Here is a 19,027-nt window from a genome sequence, read left to right as displayed (position 1 = left end):
TTTTTTTTTTAATTTAATTTATTTCTTTTTTTGTATATACATTCAGTCGCATTGTTTAGCTTACAATGTGAGCATTTCAATATGTGAACATTTCTCCCCAGTCCCGTTGATCAAAATATCTTCAACCGATAACACCACACTTCCCCATTCCGTCAATGTTCTACCTCCGTATGCCTTCTCCAGATCTCACAAACTTCTAATTGAGGTCTCTTTCTGGTCCCAAGTCCCTATCCTGAAGATATCTAAGGATGAGAAATTGTTTCATTAGAACAAGAGATGTTCCCACTACCCTTACCACTCAGGAAATTCCAAGGGTTTTAGGAGCTCTGTACTAGAAATTGGGACAAAGACCAAACATCTTCCTATGATACCATGGAGTAGTAGTGAATTTAAGGACACAAATTTTTAAGAATATGTGCTGTTTTGTTTTGTTTTTAGATTTTTCTAAAGGGCATATGTGCTTGCCAGAGAGAGAGAGAGATAAGGAGAAGGGTAATGAATCACCCCACAGGGTGATGACCACACTGGAATCCCATTTCTTTGATTCTCCTCTAGGGATTTTGGGCATGCATACATATGCACCTGGGGTGATTTTTCAAGTCACTGGGTCCAATACTCAAATGCACTATTGGCCATGTGGGAATCTAGTCCCTTAACCTCCATGCTACCCTTGGCCTGACTATATATACTGTTAATGAGTAGTCTATAATTATAATGGCAATAATGTTGTTAACCAAGGTTTCAAAGGAATGATAAATCATTACATTGTACTTGCATTTCATTGCAATTTAGTTCCCACTAATTTTTTAAGCAGACAAATTAATGACATCATTGTATCTTCACTCAGTAATTACGACTTCCCCTCTTCACTTCATCTAGCCCCAGTGCCGTCTTACTCTGAGTCATTTATTTGATAATTAGATATTACAGCTGCTCATGAGAATGTTCAGCTGAGTTAAATATTCTGATGCTGTGTTTCTGATAGCTTTTCTTTTTATTAAAAAAAGAATTATTTTATTTAACTTTATTTTAATTTGATCAGAGAGGGACAGAGTGAGAGAGAGAAAGTGAGAAAGCAAGCCACCAGGCCCGGGATTCAAACCACGGTGAGCCATGTGGGAGTCCAGTGCCCTCAACCACCATACCACCTGCCAGCCCCTCTGATAGCTTTTCCAAGAAGGCAGGGGTAGATGTCTTAATAACCATAGCCCTTCACAAAACTTAGGAGTTTAGGTTTCAACTTTCTTTGCTTCTCTTTAACACATAACATACCAAAACATATTTTCCAGTGCAAACTGTAAGTAAGTTGAGAATTTAAGGAAATAAATAAGATCTTGTCAATCTATATACTACTGGTCATTGTTAGGGTAATAGAAAGCAAATAATCAACAGTCTATAGGTCAAGACATTCATTTATTTTTCTCAAGTATTTGTTTAAAGCCTTCTGTATGCCTCACACTAGGCACATAGGAAACCTATAAGATAAAGTGAAAATATATTAGGAGATACATAGAATGTGAAATGAATTCACTATATAATCTGCTTTCACAAAACTCCCAATATTGAGAGAACAAGTGATAATTAATGCTAAGATAAAAGAAGAGTTCTACTGAAGTATGGGAAAAAAAGGCAGGCAGACTAGATTGGGGTAGTTAGGAAAAATTTCCTGGCAAGCTAAGTTTTAAAGGATAATGAAAATGAAAAGAGTGGGGACCAGCAGTTGGCATAATGGCTATGCCACTGGACTCCCATGTAGTTGACCACGGTTCGAGTCCTGGACCCAGTGGCTTAAGCTCATGCCAGGCGCATGTGTGTGTGTGCCCAAGATCCCGAGAGGAGAATGGAGGAGAAGGGATTGTGGTGTGGCCGCAATTACTCCCCCCAGGGAGTAATTTCTTGCTTTCTGTCTTTTTGGCCAGCACACATGCCCTATAGCAAAAACCTCTCAAAAGAAAAAAAAAAGTGAGGTAGGAAGGAGAGGATTGATTTATATATATTATATATACATATATACACATGTATGTATATATAATATATATATTATATATAAATTAGGGTTCATGTGCTTAGGGCTTATATATTGCCTGAGAGAGTGACAGTGAGAAATCACCCTCCAGGGGATGGCCACACTATAATCCCTTCTCCTGCATTCTCCCGCTAACATTTTGGGCACGCACACAGCGTAATTTCCAAGCTGTTAAGTCTGGGACTCGAACCTCAATCAGCCATGTGGGAGTCCAGCATCTTAACCACTATATTATCTGCTGGCCCCAAGAAGGAGAGGGTATTTTAAGCAAAAGGAAACATTAGATAGATCACAATGGAATCAATAAACCTCAAGTAATTCACTAGAGGTCTTCTACTTAAAATTTTTCAACCTATGGGCAGTCTCTGCAGCCTAACGGTTACAGGAGTCAAATCCCTCATGACTGAATACAGTCTGAATCCTGTACCTGGTGGCTTGAAAAACACACTGAGTGCATGCGTGTGTACCCCAAATTCTGACAGGATAAAAAAGTGGAGGAAACGGGATTCAGGTGCGGCCATGCCTCTTTGTGAAGTGCTTCCATTCCATCTCTTTCTGTTTCTCCTGGCTGCCTCAGGCATGCGTGCATGCGCGCGCGCACACACACACACACACACACACACACACACAATTAACCTATGAACATTCAGAAATAAAAAGCTCTGCTCTGGAGCAAAGGTGCTTCAACTCTTTTGGACACACTAGAAAGTTAGTGGTCAGGCAAGGTCATCTTAGTCCTAGCTACATGACCATGAGGTTATTCCTTAATTGCTGGCAGGGTAGCAAACTCAAATGCCACCGTGAGTGATGTTGGCAAGGCAAAGACTGAGGTCAACTGTTGTGTGAGGTGTCAGGTACAAAGTCTGTCCCATTTACAGATGTAAGCAGCTACAGCACCAGAAGGTTTTACCTTGTTAGAATGTAACCTCAAGGGCCTTTGTTTTCTCAAGTCAAATTAAAAACCTCCTTGAATTTTGAAATGTCAGTAATGAATTTCAGCATTTTCAAATGTTACGCAGGCAGAACACAAAACGTATGCAGCTCTTTTTGACAAAGAATTTTCATCAAAATCCCACAGGGCTAGAATGGGAGGCTATTTTGGTGATGCCAACTGTGCCAACTCAGAACATTATTCAGAGAACTTATATTGGAGGCAAAGAAAAGGGTCATTTCCTATACTGTCTGAGGTGCACTCATCAGTAGCTGCAGGGAATCTTTAAAGAACTTTTGATGTTCAAGAGTTTTTAATTCTAGGGAACCAGCAGTTAGCGTAATGGCTATGTCGCTGGACTCCCACAGAGTCGACCACAGTTCGTGTCCCGGACCCAGTGGCTTAAAACTCACGCAGGGCGCATGTACGTGCGTGCCCAAGATCCCGAGAGGAGAATGAAGAAGGGATTGCGGCGTGACCATCCCCCCTGGGGGGTGATTTCTCACTTTCTGTCTCTATGTCTCTCTGTCTGTCTGGCGAACGCACACGCCCTATAGTGAAAACTTCTCAAAAAAAGAGTTTTTAATTCTAGTGGTCCTGGGATCTCACAAACATGCTAAAGTCTTTGCCATCTCTCCTTGTTTACAAGGTAGTGTTATTGATGGCCTCGAGTAATATTCCAGAGTTTCTAAGAAAGGCATTAAAAATAGGCCCTATTTGGAGATAGAATAGCAGAACTTCAGAGCACAGACTCTACAGTCAAATAGACCTTAGAATCCTGGTGTTTTTTTTTTTTTTTTTTTCTTTTAGATTTTTGCTGTGGGGCATGCGTGCTCACTGGAGAGAGACAGAGAGAAAAAGAAAGTGAAAAATCAACCCCCAGGAGGGGGATGCCATGCTGTAGTCCCTTCTTCTCTGTTCTCCTCTTGGGATTTTGGGCACATGGGCATGCACACCTGGCGTGTTTTTCAAGCTGACAGGTTTGGGAGTCAACTATGTGGGATCCAGCACCTTAATCACTATGCCACGTACTGGCCCCAGAATCTTACTGTTAAATTTACTAATTGTGTGACCTTGGATTCATTACTTAATCTCTGTGTCTCAATTCCCTAATTTGTCACTTAGAGCCTAATATCTACACGTAGTGTTTATGATGACTGAAAGTGATAACGCACATTAAATAGCATGCTGTCTTGCACATAGTAGGAACAATAAATAAAAGTAATTATATGACTGTGATAAGTAGCATAAAAAAGATAAAAAGTAAGTGTCAGGGGACCAACAAAGGGTGTGGTGGTTAAGGGCACTGGATTCCCATATGCCCAACTGTTGTTCAAGTCCCAGACCTGGTGGCTTGCTTTCTCGCTTTCCCTTTCTCTCTTTCTCTCTCTGTCTCTTTATTTATTAAATAAATAATTCTTTTTTAAAAAAAAGTGTCAGGGAAGATCAAGAAAAAGCACAAGTCCTGACTGAGAAGATGATAAAAGGCTTGGGGCCGGTAGGTGACATGGTGGTTAAAGGCGCTGGACTCCCACATGGCTGACCAGAGTTTGAGTCCAGGACCTAGCAGCTGGTTTTCTTACTTTCTCTCTCTTTCTTTCTCACTTTGTCCCTCTCTGGTAAAATTAAAATAAAGACAGACAGACAGACAGAAAGAAAGTTAAAATAAATAATTCCTTAAAAAATAATAAAAGACTTTAAGAAAGGGAAAAAAATAAAAAGGGTAACTGTACTTCAGGTGATGGTGATGTCAGAACACAGAGGTGGGGAAGTTTTAGAAAATCTGTGTCACAGTTTTCATGGAGAATCACATATAGGAAGAAGTTTGACAGGAGACAAGAATGACAGGTAAAGAAATTTAGTTTAGCTTATGGGTATGTTAAACTTAGCTTACAGGTCAGTTGATGTTGTTTCATCTATCGAGTTGTCAGGAAAGTCATGATCCATTTTTGCATAGAAAAAAATATGTTATGACTTTCCCGGTTACCTAATATTTGCCTTCATTTCCATCTCCAAATAATGTTTGTGATATCACACAGGACTCTCTTTTTACTCTTCATCTGAATATGTGTAGAAATAGCCCATCAGGGTGGGCAGGTAGTATGGTGGTTAAGGTGTTGGACTCCCATATGGCTGACCATGGTTCGAGTCCTGGACCTGGTGGCTTGCTTTCTCTCTCTCTCTCTGGTCAGATTGTCTACCCTCCTAAATAGTCTCCATCTCCCCTCCTAAGTAGTCCATCTATGGCCCCACTGACTGGTTAATTGGTTTTAAGTTTTGCCATTGGTAAGTTGGAGAACCTCCTGGCAAAGCAGGAAGTGATCCCCTAGGACAGGGAAAGAAGCTAAATATAGGAGCATGATCCTGCCTTTTATAGCTACAAACACAGATAAAAGCATCAGAGGATATGGAGAAAAGTATTGGAAAGTTATACCTGGTCTAGACGAGCAGACTTGTCTTTAGAGTAAAAAATGCTTCCCCTTGGAGCTGGCAGATGGCGTAGTGGTAAAGGGTGCTGGACACCCACATGGCTCACCACGGTTTGAGCCCAGGCCTGGCGGCTTGCTTTCTCACTTTCCTTCTCTCTCTCACTCTGTCCCTCTCTGGTCAAATTAAAACAAACGACTAAAGTTAAATAAAGTAACAATTCTTAATTCTTAAAAAAAAATACTTCCCCTCAACATTTGTCAGAGAGAGACAGAGAAGAGGGAGAAAGCATCCACCAATGGGCATAGTCAGGCCACAATCCCTACTCCTCCATTTCTCTATCTTGTTGGGATTTGGGGCAGCCCATTGTGTTTTTCAAGCTGCCAGAGCTAGGATTTAAACCACAATTGGCCATGTATATCTGACTCCCTTAACCACTAGGCTATGGGACTATCCCCCTCTGCCCTTTTAAGAACATATGTATTTTACTTATCACATCTTTATTTAGAAAAACTCTCTCATTTTAGCACTAAAGTTCTCTCCCAGACACATTTTTATAAAAATACATATCTTGAAAAACAGCAAGTAATTTATGCAATAAGTACTTTAAGTTATATGTATCTTTTCTTTCTTGGTTATATGTACTGAGTGGTAGATCAGTGTCAAGGAAAGTGAACTCAAATGCTGTTTTAGAGGTTGGTTTTTCTGCAGTTTTTTAAAGATCTTTTTTTTCTTTAGTGCCTCATGTTGTTTTGCAGTCTGTGTAACTTAATCTATGTAATTACCTCTTCAACTCCCAAACTTCCCTGATGTTGCTTTATTCCAAATAGCACTATCTGATTCAATAGGCTAATTCTCATGAGACCTCATATAATAACAAACCAATATGTGCTCAGGTAAAAAGAAAACCAAATATTTACAAAGAAATTGGAAATATAGTTTAGTACTTCTAAGGGGCTATCCCTACAGTTCTAAGTTAAATACATGCTCTCAGGACTGTTTGAGCACCAACTTTAACGAATAGATAGTGGTAAATTTCTTATGGTTAATTAAGAAACTTTTAGACAATGAAAAGATTATGAATGTTAAAATAACAACAGTAACAAAACTCATATTTTTCTGGCTTTAATTCCTAAAGTCTTATTTCAGAATTGGACATTTATCTGTTATATTCCAGACTTTATGATTAAGGACAGATAATTAACCTGTTAGTAATTGTCTCTCTCTCTTTTTTTTTTTTTATTTTTTTAAAGGTTTTTGGCATAGGACACTTGCCTGAAAGAGACAGAGAAAGACTTTGAGAGGGAAAGTGAGAAGTCACCCGTCTCCCCCCAGGGTGGACTACAGTCCCTTCTCCTCCATTCTCCTCCTAGAATTTCAGACACAGACATACATATGCCTGGCATGATTTTTCTTTTCTTTTCTTTTTTTTTTTTTTTTTCTTGTTCTAAAAGATTTTTGCTACAGGGCACATATGTTCACTGGGGAGACAGAGAGAGACAGAAAGCAAGAAATAATCACCTCTTGGGATGATCATGCCACAATCCCTTCTCCTTCATTTTCCTCTCAGGATTTTGGGCATGCACATATGCACCCTGCGTAAGTTTTACGCTGCCAGATCTGGGACTCGAACCACAGTCGACTACACAGAAGTCCAGCAATGTAACCATTACTACATCTGCTGGTCTGCTGGTGTGATTTTTCAAGCCACCAGGTAGGTCCAGGACTTTAACTGAGATTGGCCATGTGGGAGTGCAGCACCTCAACCACCACGTCACCTGCTTGGCTCCATCCATTGTCTATTTTTTCAGAGGATTAAGCGTGCAATATGTACCATGCACTAGGTAAGATTTTTTCTGATAAACAGAAATGTATTTAATGCTTAAAATCAAAATTAGGTAACCAGGGTTTTTGTTTGTTTGTTTTTGTTTTTGCCTTTTTTAATTCAGGGAATAAGTGGGAATTGGGCTGTTTTTAAAAATTCATTTATCTGGGACCAGTAGTTAGCATAATGGCTATGTTGTTGAACTCCCAGGTAGTTGACTATGGTTCGAGTCCCATATTCGGTGGCTTAAATTCATGCTGGGCGTGTGTGCATGCATGCCCAAGATCCCGAGAGGAGAAAGGAGGAGAAGGGATTACAGCATGGCCATCCCGTCTAGGGGGTGATTTCTTGCTTTCTGTCTTTCTGTCTCTGTCTCTCTCTGTCTTTCTGGCAAGCGCACATGCCCTATAGCAAAACAAAACAAAACAAAACAAAACAAACAAACAAAAAACCTCTCCAAAAAAAAAAATGGATTTATCTGATAGCTTTCTAAATTGAAATAACCCTTTTTCTTAATCCAAAAGTAATCCATGTTCATTACCAAAAATATAGAGAGGAAGGAAAGAGGGAAGGAGGAAATGAAGGAAAAAAGGAAGGAAAGAAAGAAGACATATAAGTCTACCAACCAGATATGAACATGCTGACAACTCAGTGGGAAGCCATTTGGTGCAGGGATAAAGAACTCAAGTCCCAGAGTTAGGCTATTTGGTTCAGTCCTACCTTCACCACATTATATTTCTATGACTTTATGTTAACAGTTTAAATTCAATATAGATGCAAGGATGTTGGAAGGTAAATGAGATGGCTCGTGCAATGTGCCTGGCATACAGCAGGTCTCCAAAGAACGTTGTCTCTTATTGAAACTTGCTGGATCCTGGATCCTTTCTCTCTTAGTGTCTTTCAATAGGGATGTTGCTATTTTTTTGTTTTTGTTTGTTTATTATTTAGAGATTTAATTTAATTTATTCATTCATTTAATTTATTCATTCATTTATTTTAATTTGACCAGAGACAGACACAGAGAGTGAGGGAAGTGAGAAAACCAGCCACCAGTTCCAGAACTCTAATCAAGGTCAGCTATGTGGGAATGTCCAGTGCCTAACCACCATGCCACCTGCTGGTGCCATTCATTTATTTATTTCAATTTGACCAGAGAGGGATAGAGTGAGTGAGAGAGAGAGCAAGCAAACTGCCAGGTCTGGGACTTGAACCACAGTTGGCCATGTGGGAATCCAGCATCCTTAACCACCAAGCCACCTGCCAGCCCCAAATCATGATGATTTTTCAGAGGCTCTTCAGGATTTTCTCCGTCATTAGGTCAGCAGTCTCAGTTCATTTGCAGAGAGGAACAATGGTGTCACAGCAGTGGCACTTAATAAGGAACTTGATCCTGTACAGAAACTTTGAGGACATGATTAGAAACTACAAATCTAAATGACAGACATCTGGAGGACCTGTTGATGCTGACTCAGAATATCGACAAGCTGTCGTGTCCCGACCCCTGGGGGGGACACCCAAACGGGTTTCCTGAGTGAAGGAGTGAGAGCCAGGACAAGCAGCGTAGTGTTACAGCAGGGAGACGACAGTGTCGTCCATTTATTGTGGGCAGCACGGTACAGCACAGAGACGACGCAGTGTCACAGCTCCTCAGGGTTGTCCAGAGACGATGTAGTGTTACAACTCTTCAGGGTCTCCCAGGTCGTCTGGAGACGATGCAGTGTCAGCTCTTCAGGGTCGTCTGGAGACTGCGCGGTGTTTCAGCTCTTCAGGCTCTTCAGTTGTCGTCTTTCTGGTGGTCGTCTTCATGGTCGTCTTGGTTGTCTGGCTACTGTGGGCCAGGCATCGTGGTTATATACACTCTGGTGGGTTGTAAATGGTGGGCCGTGATTGGTTGTAAATGGTGGGCTGTGATTGGTTGTAAGCAGTGGGCTGTGATTGGTTGCTTTTGGACCAATCATGAGGTGCCGGATATGCAAATTTGAGGGATTCTAGTGGCCAATCAGAGCAAGGTTTCGAAGGTCAGGTTTTTGGAAGGGAACCAATCATGGTAATTGTTTGCTCTCTGAGAAACCTTGGCAGACTCGCTGGTGTGTGGCTTCCCACACTGTCGAAAGGAAGTTTTTTAAGCTTAAGCAAATGTATGGTAAAGTAGACATAAATACGTTCCCTAACTTCAAGTTTGAAGATCCCAAATTTGAAGTCATCGATAAACCCCCATCCTGAAGAAGTAAAGTAAAATTAATTCAGTAATTTTTCATAAGTCAGTTGTACAACTACAGAAGTATCAGGATAAACATACATCTCACAACTGTCAAAAGTGCTTTTAATTCTGATTCCAAATAAATTATTTGGTGATGTTGGAGGGAAAAAAAAAAGAAGATGACCTTGAATTATCTCCATTTTTAAAATTAATTCTTCACTTAAAGTAGTCATAGACCCTTTTCACTTGCATTTGCTCTTTAAGACTATATTTGGGTCTAGAGAGAAGTTAAAATGACATAATGCTTATCTTCTTAATACTAAAAGTATAAAATTCTGCTTCTTTCCTCCTATTTTGCCTATCTTAGAGATAGATACCACCACCCAGGAAGTCAGCCAAACTGTAAACCTAGTCATACTATTTCACTTCACGGAACTCTCACATTCCATAAATTACTGAGTCTTGATTGTCATTTCTTAAATATCTTTGGAAACAACCCTTTGCTTTCCATCTTCATTGGCATGGCCTTCAATTCAGGTCTGCAGTACTGAAATCCTCTCAGAGTTCACTCCCTGCCTCTAGTCTTAAGCCCCAGCCTCAGCCAAGGTGAAAAAAACTTCTCTTTGGCTGCTCATTCATTACCTTATAGACCAATGGCATGAGGCTTTTGTGATCCAGCCCCTCTCACACTAACAAGATATCTACTTATGAACCGCATGCCAAAGTGTTAAGTTTAGGTTGTGGAATGTACATCTCCAGAGACTGGAATAGGAATGTCCACTCTTGGAACTAGCAGATGAAGTAATGGTTACATAGCTGAATTCCCACATGGTTGACTGCGGTTCAGGTCCTGGACCCAGTGGCTTGAAAATCACACCAGGCGCATGTGTGTGTGCCCCTAAAATCTTGAGGGGAGAACAGAAGAGAAAGGATTACAGTGTGTGGCCATCCCCCCTGGGGGATGACTTCTCACTTTCTATCTGTCTGTCTCTGTCTCTCCAGCGAGCACATGTGTATTATAGCAAAAATCTTTTAAAAAAAAAAAAAAAAAGGAATGTCCACTCTTCTTTAGGGCACTTACTTCCGGTTACTGAGAAACTAAATTTCTAGTTCTAATTTATCAGAAACTAAATTAGCCACACTGGCATCCCTTTTCCTCCATTCTCCACTTGGGATTTTGGGCTTGCATACATCACACATATGTGCCTGGCATTGATTTTCAAGCTGTTAGGCCCAGGACTTGAAGTACAGCAGGTCATGTGGGAATCCAGCAACTTAACCACTATGCCACCTGCTTGCCCCTACAGCCTTGCCTTTATTCTTAGTAAATAAGAATGATCTACTTTGGAAAGAAAAGCATTTTCTCTGTTTAGAGATTTTTGTACATTACTTAGTAAACAGATCTTGTACTTTTTTTTTTTTTCTATAGTTTGTGTGCACTCACCAGAAAGACAGAGACAGAGAGACAGAAAGTGATAAATCACTCCCCAGGGCAGATGGCCATGCCGCAATCCCTTCTCTTCTATTCTTCTCTTGGGATCCTGGGCCCAGACACACATTAAGCCATCGTGAGTTTAAGCCACCAGGTTTGGGATTCGAACTGCAGTCAACTACATGGGAGTCTAACGACATAGCCATTACACCAACTGCTAGTCCCAAGTAAACACACTTTGTAAAATAGCTAGAAATACTCTTTTGGTTTACCTCTGTCTTCTCTTAACAGATTATAAATAAGTAGAGGAGAAGTATAATGTTTTGGTTATATTTGAAACTCAGCACCTAAAACTACCTGGCATATAGCAGGTACTTTAAAATATTTATTGAATGGGGACCAGCAGGTGGTGTGGTGGTTAAGGCGCTGGACACTCCCACATAGCCGACCACGGTTTGAGTCCCAGATCTGGTGGCTTGCTTTCTTCCTTTACTTCTCTCTGTGTGTCTGTCTTTCTCTGATTAAATGAAAATAAATGAATGAATAAGTAAAATAAAATAAATAAAAAAAAAAAAAAAAAAGGAATGTCCACTCTTCTTTAGGGCACTTACTTCCGGTTACTGAGAAACTAAATTTCTAGTTCTAATTTATCAGAAACTAAATTAGCCACACTGGCATCCCTTTTCCTCCATTCTCCACTTGGGATTTTGGGCTTGCATACATCACACATATGTGCCTGGCATTGATTTTCAAGCTGTTAGGCCCAGGACTTGAAGTACAGCAGGTCATGTGGGAATCCAGCAACTTAACCACTATGCCACCTGCTTGCCCCTACAGCCTTGCCTTTATTCTTAGTAAATAAGAATGATCTACTTTGGAAAGAAAAGCATTTTCTCTGTTTAGAGATTTTTGTACATTACTTAGTAAACAGATCTTGTACTTTTTTTTTTTTTCTATAGTTTGTGTGCACTCACCAGAAAGACAGAGACAGAGAGACAGAAAGTGATAAATCACTCCCCAGGGCAGATGGCCATGCCGCAATCCCTTCTCTTCTATTCTTCTCTTGGGATCCTGGGCCCAGACACACATTAAGCCATCGTGAGTTTAAGCCACCAGGTTTGGGATTCGAACTGCAGTCAACTACATGGGAGTCTAACGACATAGCCATTACACCAACTGCTAGTCCCAAGTAAACACACTTTGTAAAATAGCTAGAAATACTCTTTTGGTTTACCTCTGTCTTCTCTTAACAGATTATAAATAAGTAGAGGAGAAGTATAATGTTTTGGTTATATTTGAAACTCAGCACCTAAAACTACCTGGCATATAGCAGGTACTTTAAAATATTTATTGAATGGGGACCAGCAGGTGGTGTGGTGGTTAAGGCGCTGGACACTCCCACATAGCCGACCACGGTTTGAGTCCCAGATCTGGTGGCTTGCTTTCTCACTTTCCTTCTCTCTGTGTGTCTGTCTTTCTCTGATTAAATGAAAATAAATGAATGAATAAGTAAAATTAAATAAATAATTCTTTTAAAAAATAAAATATTTATTAAATGATAGATAAATTTCTAGAAGCTATTTATGAGACATTTTTGAATTTATCATTTAGACTGATAATTCTCCAAGTGTGGCTCTTGAAACGATACTGTAGGCATCACCTTTGAGTTTGTTAGAAATGCATGCTGAGAAGCTGCACCCCAAACTCATGCATCAGAGTCTCTGTAATGGGCCCAGGTAACTATCATTTAACAAGCTACCCAGTGATTTCTATGACTGTTACCATTTGAAAACCTCTGATCTAGGCATTATTTTTCTTTAAAAGTTAATGCTATTTTATAAATCTCAAAGACATTATGTTGAACAAAACAAGCCAGACACAAAAGAGCACATACTAAATTATTCCATTTATATGAAGTAATAGAATTGGCCAAACTAATATAAGATAACTATACTAATACAGGCAATAGAGAATAGTGGTTGCCTGGGGAGGAGGAGGGGAGAGGTCTAATGGGAAAGAGACATGAGAGAATTTTCTGAAATGCTGGAGAGTTCTATCATGTCTATATCAAAACTCACCGAACTCTGTACTTAAGACCTGTGGATTTCACTGTACATAAATTAAATGCCATAATTAAAGTAAAATAAAGAAATGCCATTCTTTTTTTTTTTTTAATAGAGATTTTATCCTAAGGGTGCATGCGCTCACTGGAGAGAGAGCCAGAGACAGTGAGAGGGAAAGCGAGAAATCACTTCTCAGGGGGATGGCCATGCTGCAATCCCTTTACCTCTATTCTCCTCTTGGGATCTTGGGCATGCACGCATATGTACCCGGTGTGAGTTTCTAGCCACTGGGTCTAGGACTTGAACCACAGTCAACCATGTGGGAGTCCAGCAAAGTAACCACTACACTGTCTGCTGGCCCCAAAGGAATGCCATTCTAATTCCTTTTATATGAGTCTTACCAGAAGGAGATATATTTTAACATAATCTTAAGATGGTCTACAATGTCCTGCCTGATCTGCTCCTTACCTTCTTTTCTGCTTTGTTACCACACTCCTGTCATGTTTTCAGTCCTTTTCCAACACTGACCTTTCAGTTCACCAATGGTATTTTCCCCCCACACCCCAATTCCTGCCCCAGGGCCTTTGTATGCACTGTTACCACTCCCTAAGATGTATGTTCTCCTCCTCTTTCTTGTGATAAACTCTCATTCTTCTTTCAGTTTCACTCTTCTGTCTATTCCTTGGGAAATCCCTGTAAATCTCACTTTTTTACATATGCCCATGGAACCTTCATAAGTGCTGTGTACATTTATTCAAGTTGTTTATCTACACAAGGATTCACAGCTGAAATGATGAGTGGTGCTGATATCCAGTTTGTGCTCCACTCACAAAGCCTTCCATGTGAAGCAGAACTGTATCACTCTGGAAGAAAGGGAGCTTTTGCTAATTGGCCAGAGGCATAGTCTGCTTGTCAAACTGTACCTACATAGACTTTTTTTTTTTAAGAATCATTTAACTTTATTTATTAATTTATTTAAAAGAATTATTTATTTTTAATTTTATTTACTCACACACTTTTTTTTCAAATTTTGATACCACACACACACACACACACACACACACACACAGAGAGAGAGAGAGAGACAGAGAGAAAACAAACCACCAGTTCTGGAACTTGAACTGTGGTCGGCCATGTGAGAATGCCTAGTGCCTTAACCACCACACCACCTGCTGGTCCCTATCTATTTATTTTTTTTAATAAAATGATCATTTATTTATTTTTATTTATTATTATTCTTCAATTTGATGAGAGAGACAGAGATAGACAGAAAGCAAGCTGCCAGATCTGGGACTCAGACTGTGGTCAGCCACGTGGGAATCCAGCGCCTTAACCACCATGCCACCTGCCAGCCCTTATTTATTTATTTTTTTTGGAGAGATTTTCGCTCTAGGGTGCGTGCGCTCGTCCGACAGAGAGAGACATAGAGACAGAAAGCGAGAAATCACCCCCCAGGGGGGATGGTCATGCGGCAATCCCTTCTCCTCCGTTCTCCTCTCGGGATCTTGGGCACGCATGCACACGCGCCCGGTGTCAGTTTTAAGCCACCAGGTCTGGGACGCGAACCGCGGTCGACTACATGGGAGTCCAGCGACATAGCCATTACGCTAACTGATGGTTCCTAGCTCTTATTTTTTAATTTGACAAGAGAGGGACAGAGTGAGAGAGAGAGGGAAAGTGAGAAAGCAAGCCGCCAGGTTTGGGACTAGAATCACAGTACACTATGTGGGAGTCCAGTGCACTTAACCACCATGTCACATGCTGACTCTTCTACATAGACTTTTTGTCTATGGCAGTGCCTTTTCAAAAATTACATAAAGATACACGTGCTAGCAGCAGCCCTGACCTTGTAGTTCCCCTTCATATCACGTACCACAGTTGTAGTTTTACATTTGTTTGGTGATTATTTGGTTAAAATTTGTTTCTCCAACTAGACAATAAACTCTATGACTGCAGGAACCTATCTGGTTTTGCTTATTATCAAGTCTCCTCAGCATTCAGAACATTGCCTGGCATGTAGTGAGTACTCAGTGAATATTTATCAAATGCATGAGATATTTTTTAATGCTGGATGAATATTAGGTTTTCTGAAAGTAGGAACTGCGTCTTATTTTCCCTTTTATTGCTTTCCCACCCTCTTGAAATTATCATACTGCTTTGCACATAAATGGCATTCAGTAAATTCTTCCTGATTTTAAAATGTTCAAAGAAGCCATATGATGTTCTGTTCATAGAAAACTAGATCTGCAAGCATCTGACTACACACTGCATAAGTGATGATGAACAGCTGCTATTTATGAAGCAGAAGAGACAAAAATGTTGAATGAATGAGAAATAGATTTCAATTGAAATAGGAAGGATTTAATTTAGCTTTTGAAATGCATTTCCTCATATGAAGCTTAAAAGATTATAGAAGAAAATGCCAAGAGAGTCCATGAATTTTCTTTCTCTATATAAGTGATTTTGGAAATAGATGATCCACTTACTTGAAGGCTATTAAAGCTATATATAAATAAATATTACATATATAATATATATTTAAATTGCCGAAGGGCGTGTGTGCTTCCCAGAGAGAGACACAGAGACAGAGAAGGAAAGGGAGAAAGCAATCCCAGTGAGGTATGGTTTTGCCACAGTCCCTTGTCTTCTGTTTCTCTCTTCTGCTGGGATTTGGGGAACACTGACACACATGCCCTGCTGGGATTTGGGGAACACTGACACACATGCCCCACATGTTTTTCAAGCTGGTGAGGCCAGGACTTGAACCACTGTTGGCTATGTGGGACACTGTTGGCTCCCATAACCACTAGTCATAGGGCCAAACCTAAGGCATATTTCTTACTGAGCTCTCAGTCTATTGCAAGATAAATTTTTTAAAGTATTTTTTAAATTTTTATACAGTATAGAAAGTTCTCTGTATTCCCCTCATCCATCTTACCTGCAGTAGGCCACATGGCTTCCAGCGTCACAGAACACACAGGTTACTAAAGCGCTATACTGGCTGGCCAAGAGTCCTTCATCTACAAGCAAAAGTGCTTTGGCTTTCTAAGTCATTGACTGTAATCCTTAGCTCTGCTACTTGAGTTGCTATGTGTCTTTGTGTAAGTTGTTTACCCTAAACCTCAGTTAAATAATTTGTGACTGATAAGACCTCTCCAACCATGATTATTCCTGAAATCCTTGAGAGTTGAAGAATTCAGTATTGAGAAACATATTAATATTTCAATAGCTAATTATACTTTTATATTTATTGTATTAATAACACAAAACTAGTCCTTTAATGAGAAGACTCGTGATGTTTTAGGTATCTTAAGTGATAAAGACTGAGCTCTCTTCTCAACTAGGTCTTGTCCTTGGGTCCTGCTGTCAGCTTTCCTAATTCAGCTGTGGCAAGGATTTTGCTTAGTCAGTATAAAGAGAATACCCCGTTCTTATTATCTGATCACTCTGGCCTGCCTTCATTACAAGTTCTGTTAAATAGGGTTAGCTAGAATCCCCTTAACCTTGATATCTCTTGTTTTTTTTTTTTTTTTTGATATCTCCTCTTAATAATTTTCCAATCTTCATTTGTCCTTGCAATATTCTGAGTTAAACCTGCTCTCTCTCCCTTACTGTGATATTCTTGATATCTATCAAAATAGTCCTTAATGAAATCTTCCGTACCATTTTAACAAGGTTTAGACTAATTTTTTCTTTAACGATAGTTATAATGAATATGAACTCGTTTAATATTGCTAACACATAAGGAAAGTTTAAAAAATAATCCCTCCAAGTTTTAATAAGACACTTTGAAAATTCATTTGCTTTGGTACAGATAATATGAACACTGAAAAGCATTTCCCTCGTATGTGTCCTTTATCCAGATGCTCAGCATTTTTCTAATTTTATGACTAGAAGTTGACTCCCACTTTCCAGCTCCAACTGATCCCACACACACAGTAATTTGAAGTGCTTTCATTGATTATTCTCTATTTGTAGCATTATATTCCACAAACATCTTCCCAAAAAAGGGGAGTATGTGTGTCTCTGCTAATGAAAACATTATATCAAAGCACATCTTGGCTGAGTCAGTGGCATGGTGGCTATGGCAAAATGGATCTCACATGGCCAACAAGTGTGGTTTGAGTCCTGGATTCAGTGGCTTGAAAAATACACTGGTTAAGTGTGCGTGAATGCCCACAATTCCAAAAGAAGAAATGGAGAAGAAATTACAGCATGGCCATTTCCCACAGGGGTGCTTTCTCTTTCCTTTTCTGTCTCCTTTTTGCATGCTCTCCAGAAAAACAAACACATTATGCTTTTTTCAGTAGCTGACTTTGTACTACTTTTCCTGAGGAGTGGACATAGCACATTACAAGTGTTCAACAGATAATTATTAAGACCCGAACATTCCATTTTTTTCAGCTGCTTTAGTTTTCTTTTTTATTTTATTTTATGTATTTTTTTTTGGGGGGGGGGAGAGCTTTTAGCTATAGGGCATGTTGCTCACCAGAAAGACAGAGACAGACAGAGAGACAGAAAGCAAGAAATCACCCCCCAGGGGGATGGCCACACTGCAATCCCTTCTCCTCCGTTCTCCTTTCGGGATCTCGGGCATGCATGTACACACACCTGGAGAGAGTCTAAGCCAGGTCCAGGACTTGAACCGCAGTCAACTACATAGTAGTCCAGCAACATAACCATTACACTAATTGCTGGTCCCTAGTTTTCTTGCACCTTCACTGCAAAAACTTTTCTGCCTCATGTTGCTTTATCTTCCTCTTCTCATTCTCAAATCAGTTTTTACCTCCGAAAGGAAGGGCAACTTGCAATCTGTAGATAATGAAAGTGATCACTGTAAAGGCATCACGCAGAAGTAGATTCGAGTATACACACTTTTTTATAGATGGGACACTCTAGAGGTATTATCCACTTGATTATGTAATGAGGTCTGCAAGAAATGCTTGAAAAATGTTAGGTCCCTTCCTATGTCCTCATTTTATAGATGAGGACAGAAAGATAAATAATCACAACTATATTCTAAAAGGAGGGGGGTGGAGGGAAGAACTGTATTTTATCTTCTGCCATCATTTTCCTTTACTTACTGCTTAGTCAGTATGGTTTAATCACCCACCTAGCAAATTCACGAAGCTCACCAATATATTTGGCACCTGTGAAGAACCTAGGTATGGTAACGTAAGTATTTTGGTGAAGTTTAATAATTTTGTCGTCATCCCTATATCTTTATTGTGTTTGAAGTCCAAAAAAAATTGTCCATCGTCTAAATCTCAGTTTTATACACAAGTAGAAATGACTACTAATTTATAGGTTTTGGGATTATCCAGGGTCTTGATAATCGTTCAGTTAAAAAGTGCATTTTGAGTGTAAATCATTGGAATAGAATCATGTAATTTTCAGATCTCTCCTTAACTTTAATACCAACAGGATGAGGATAATCATTCATTGCAATAAATATTCATCAGGAGAAAAAATTAGAAAAAATAGCCACGAATTAAGGACGCGTCCAGAGTACGACTAGATGGTGCTCTGAAATCCATCCCTGGCTATGGAAACCAGGCAGAAGACTACCTGGTTCAGGAAACAAGATTTCGGAAAGAGGAGGGGCGGAGAAGAGGCGGGTCCGACAACCCAGCGCGAGAATACGTTTCGGCGCATGCGCATCTTCTGGAGGGAACCTTCCATTTAGTAGACAGGGGAGGGAAGGGGAAAGCAGTCTATAATATTTGAATTATTATCCTCAAGCAAAAATGACGTTGTGACCAGTCCCGTGAATAAAGTGGGTATGTTATCCTCCAAGTCGAAGACTTAAGCACATTTAGCATAACAGCTAAAAATAAGAGGCGATTTCTCGTTATCTTCTCCCGTTCCCTGAGACATTGGTGGTCTAGCCCATTCCACAGACTTTCGCTCCCTTGCGGAGATCGGAGATCGAAGGATTGGGCCAATTGCGGCTGAAACGTCTTTGCAAGGAGGAAGGGGGTGAGGGAGCATCCATTTGAGTTCTGCCTCTTCGAGGTGGTGGTGGGGAAGGGAAACAGGGTATACTGCCCTCTTAAGCCAACGGATCATACATCTTCGTGCAAACTGCCGGGAGGGCGGCGGGAAAAGAGCAAAACGGCAGTA

The sequence above is a fragment of the Tupaia chinensis genome, unplaced genomic scaffold (genome assembly GCF_000334495.1).
Source record: "Tupaia chinensis unplaced genomic scaffold, TupChi_1.0 Scaffold000139_1, whole genome shotgun sequence".
NCBI classification, from domain to species: Eukaryota; Metazoa; Chordata; class Mammalia; order Scandentia; family Tupaiidae; genus Tupaia; species Tupaia belangeri.
Note: the sequence above shows the minus strand (reverse complement) of the source record.